This window comes from Lepus europaeus, chromosome 14 (genome assembly GCF_033115175.1).
Source record: "Lepus europaeus isolate LE1 chromosome 14, mLepTim1.pri, whole genome shotgun sequence".
Classification (NCBI taxonomy): Eukaryota; Metazoa; Chordata; class Mammalia; order Lagomorpha; family Leporidae; genus Lepus; species Lepus europaeus.
The window spans coordinates 9,812,761-9,817,297 of record NC_084840.1 but is presented as its reverse complement, the minus strand read 5'-3'; positions in this window follow the sequence as shown (position 1 = coordinate 9,817,297).

Below are 4,537 nucleotides of genomic sequence, written 5' to 3'. Positions count from 1 at the left end.
CTTTGTATAATTACAAGTAAAATGAATTAACATATCCATCATAGTTACCATTTTCATTTTGGGGGTTGAGAACAGTTAAGAATTCCCTTCTTATCCAATTTCAGGTACAGTCACACCTCTCTAAATGACAGGAATAAGTTCTGGGCAGTGCACCACTAGCTGATGCTGTTGCTGTGTGAACATTATAGAAATGTGTGTGGCCGGCGCCGCGGCTCACTAGGCTAATCCTCTGCCTGCGGCGCTGGCACACCGGGTTCTAGTCCCGGTCGGGGCGCCGGTTCTGTCCTGGCTGCCCCTCTTCCAGGCCAGCTCTCTGCTGTCGCCCGGGAGTGCAGTGGAGAATGGCCCAAGTGCTTGGGCCCTGCACCCCATGGGAGACCAGGAGAAGCAGCTGGCTCCTGCCTTCAGGTCAGCGCGATGCGCTGGCCACAGCGCACCAGCCGCAGCGGCCATTGGAGGGTGAACCAACAGCAAAGGAAGACCTTTCTCTCTGTCTCTCTCTCTCACTGTCCACTCTGCCTGTCAAAAAAAAAAAAAAAAAAGAAGAAGAAGAAGAAGAAAGAAAGAAATGTGTGAACATGTACTTTGACATATCAAGATCGTTGCAACATCACCACACTGTTCCCCCACACATTGTAGTGTATCGTTGACTGCAATGCCACGATGCAATGTGTGACTGTAACAACACAGCATTGTTAAGCACAGGCACAGTGCTGTACATAAGGCTCTAGGATTTATTTTGCTTAACTGAAACTCTACCCTTGGACCAACATCTCCCACTTTTGCCTCTCCCTAACAACCATTCTACTCTCTGCCTCTTTGTAGTCTCCTGAGTTTTATCAAATGCCCAGTTTTCTTCAATATAAATATTATTTTTCTCTTCTCTAAATAAAACTATTCCAAAGGGCCTCACTTTTAAATTTAAGAGCAGCTAGTCACGAATATTTTACAGTTACAAAAACATCAAACTCAGACAACCTGACAGATCCCATAGAGGCCCTGAATGGTGTCTTTTTAGAGACTTTTTTTTGTAAGAGCAGGGCTGGGGGGTCAGCACTGTGGTGCAGCGGGTAAATCTGCATAAGAAATGAATAAATAGAGAAAAAAGCACCCATAAGGTGCCAGTTCTTGTTCCAGCTGATCCATTTACAATCCAGCTCCCTGCTAATGTGCTTGGGAAAGCAGCAGAGGATGACCAAGTCCTTGGGATCCTATACCCACATGGGAGATCTGGAAGAAGCTCCTGGCTTTGGACTGGCCCAGCTCCTGCTGTTGTGGCCATTGGGAAGTGAACCAGCAGACAGAAGACATCTCTCTGTAACTCTCCCTTTCAAATAAATAAATAATTTTTTTTAAAGAGCGGGACAGGGCACAGTGAGTCAGACATCAGCCCTTACAATGAAGGGAGGTAAAGTTGTCACTTCCTAAGGAACTGGTAGAACCTAGGAAGCCTGAGTCAGGCTGAGGAGAGCTGATTACCAGCTGTCACCCATCAAAATGCCATAGCCAACTGCCAAGGGTGGGATTGAGGGCGGAAGCCAGTAAGCTCCACTGGGTAGAAAACTCGAAAGCTGAAGTAGCACCTTGACAGTAGGGACTCCATTTTAGAGCACCTGAGACTCCATCTTGAGAAAGAACCCCCCACCATGAGACTCTGGTCTAAAATTTAGACAATAATTGTGCACTTCTTCCCAGTTGGTGGAACATAGAAACTCCCTAGCATGATCACTTAAGCTTAAAACAGGCTGCACCTGGACTAATGTTAAGATTGTAATTTTTCTATGTCCCACATATGATTTAGGTCCATGCCTGGACTAATGTCAAGACTGTAATTGGTACTGTTAAGATTATAATTGGTATTATCAAGATTGTAATTGATACTAGTTTTGCATAGGCCTTAGGTCAGCTTGACCCTCGTAACCATGTATTCTCCACCCCATTCTTGCAACCATATATTTGCCTCCCTCTGTTCCTTGTGGTTTTTGCTTTTATAAACCATGTTGCTTTGAGCTTCGGGGTTGAGAGTTCATTAGGGCATGAACCTGCTCTCCACCACAGGCAATAAAGCACTGTCAAATTTCATCAATGTATGGTGCTTCTCTGTTTGCTCTTGCTCAGGCACAACATTTTAGAAACCCCAGAGATACAGAGACCACCCCCAGGAAGACCTCATTCTGATCCTTCCAGGTTGGTGCTCTGGCTGTGGGGAGGTGCCCACTGATGATGTTCCAGGGCCCCGTGTCCTGATTCACTGGCCTGGGAGGCTCTGCTCAACCTCTTCAACAAGTTGGCCTTTGGTCCTCTGGTAAGTTGACTCCTATCCTGGCAGCACCTTCTGGGCGTTTGGATGTCTGATGAGACACCAACACAAGTCCGCTTCCAAATGAGCGTGAAGAAAGGCTTATTAACCTTTTCTGGATATAACTGATTTCTGATCCTGCTTTGTGGCCACTTTCTGGCATCCATAATCATGGGAGGTAAATTCTTTTTCTTGTCCTGTCTGTCTCCTTTATTCCCTTGTCTCTGGAGCCTCTCTATCCATTCCATTGAACATGGGCTCTGCTGAGTCTAAGCTGATACCTTTTCAGTGTATGTTCAAGAATTTTTCTCTTTTGAATCTAGAAAGATTACTCTCTTAAAAATTGCCTTGTAACTTGCCAAACTTGTTTTGTGACTTTATAGTTCTGAATAAAAAATAGCAATGGGTAATCAGCTCTTGTTACAGGCTCTCAAAGTGGATTTTGCAATCTCTGGTTAATGTCACTGACTTCCAGCTAGAGTTTTATAAAAAGTGGAATTCTGTGTGAATGCAATTTTGACCTTAATTCAGGTAAAGGCATGATATAATATCAGCATCTTAAGTCATTTAGATGTAATCACTGAATGTAAATTGGATAAAGGTAAATTAGATAAATGTGTATAAATGTAAACTTTGATACTTTTAGAACCTTATGTTCTCTGAAGAAAAATGATTTGGGTTTGTTAACAAAAATGTTTTCATAAACATTCCATATATGAAAAATAATTCAACACTGTTTAAAAGTAACTAAGGTTAAAATTTGATGTGTTGTCTTATTTAGAAAATATTGTCTTTTTTTTTAAAAGATTTATTCTTTTGAGAGTCAGAGTTACACAGAGAGAAGAGAGGCAGAGAGGCAGAGAGGCAGAGAGAGAGAGAGAGAGAGAGAGAGAGAAGTCTTCCATCCAACGGTTCACTCCCCTATTGGCAGCAACAGCTGGAGCTGTGCCAATCCGAAGCCGATTTGAAGCCAGGAGCCAGGAGCTTCTTCCAAGTCTCCCATGCAGGAGCAGGGGCCCAAGGACTTGGACCATCTTCTACTGCTTCCTCAGGCCATAGCAGAGAGCTGGATCAGAAGTGGAGCAGCCAGGTCTCAAACCGGCGCCCATATGGGATGCCGGCACTTTTAGGCCAGGGCATTAGCCCACTGCGCCACAGCACCAGCCCCGAAAACATTGCATTAATTTAGAGATTTTTAAATGATTATTTTGATGTAAATCAATAAATCAGCAGAAAAAGGTTACAAGTATAAAAATGTGTTCTTCCTTGGCCGGCGCCGTGGCTTAACAGGCTAATCCTCTGCCTTGCGGCGCCAGCACACCAGGTTCCAGTCCCGGTTGGGGCGCTGGATTCTATCCCGGTTGCCCCTCTTTCAGTCCAGCTCTCTGCTATGGCCCAGGAAGGCAGTGGAGGATGGCCCAAGTGCTTGGGCCCTGCACCCACATGGGAGACCAGGAGAAGCACCTGGCTCCTGGCTTCAGATCAGCGAGATGCGCCGGCCGCAGCACCCATTATAGGGTGAACCAATGGCAAAAAGACCTTTCACTCTGTCTCTCTCTCTCTCTCACTATCCACTCTGCCTCTCAAAAAAATTAAAAAAAAAAAAAAAAATGTGTTCTTCCTATGGAAGGTTAAAAAGAAAAAAGAGATTTAAAAGATAGAAAGTTTTAAGTAAATTGCAGAAGGTGTTAGAAAGTAATGGAAGGTTTTGAAAACTTTTTTGGATACAAAAGCTATTAATTAGAGTCTGATCCTCTATTAAAACAAAGGTTTTTTGTAATACATATATGTTCATAAATACTTTAAAATAGTCTTTAAAATCTGTTTAAAAATTGCAGGATCTCCTTTTAATAGTTTTTGTTTAATTGGTGACTCTCTGTCAGTTTCCCAGCTAGCTCCAGTAAGCTCTCTTCTCTTTCCTAGTTCTGACTCTGTTAAAATTGTTACAAGTTATGGGATGATTCCATGTGCTAACTTATATTTAAGGTTTTTGTTTTCCATTTTAGTGAGAGACCAAAGAGACTTCGATTTTGTGTCCTATTGAGGTACTCTTTATATTCTCTGTTTCTCCATTCTGATTGTTTAAAAACAGCTGAATTTTTATAAAGAGTATGATTTGGTTAAATATATGCTCATTCTAAAACATTTGAATGATCACTTTGTAACAATGATAAAATCTGGTCTATATTATGTCCTGATGTTAAGAGATTCTATTTCCACCAGATATTTTAAGCCTTC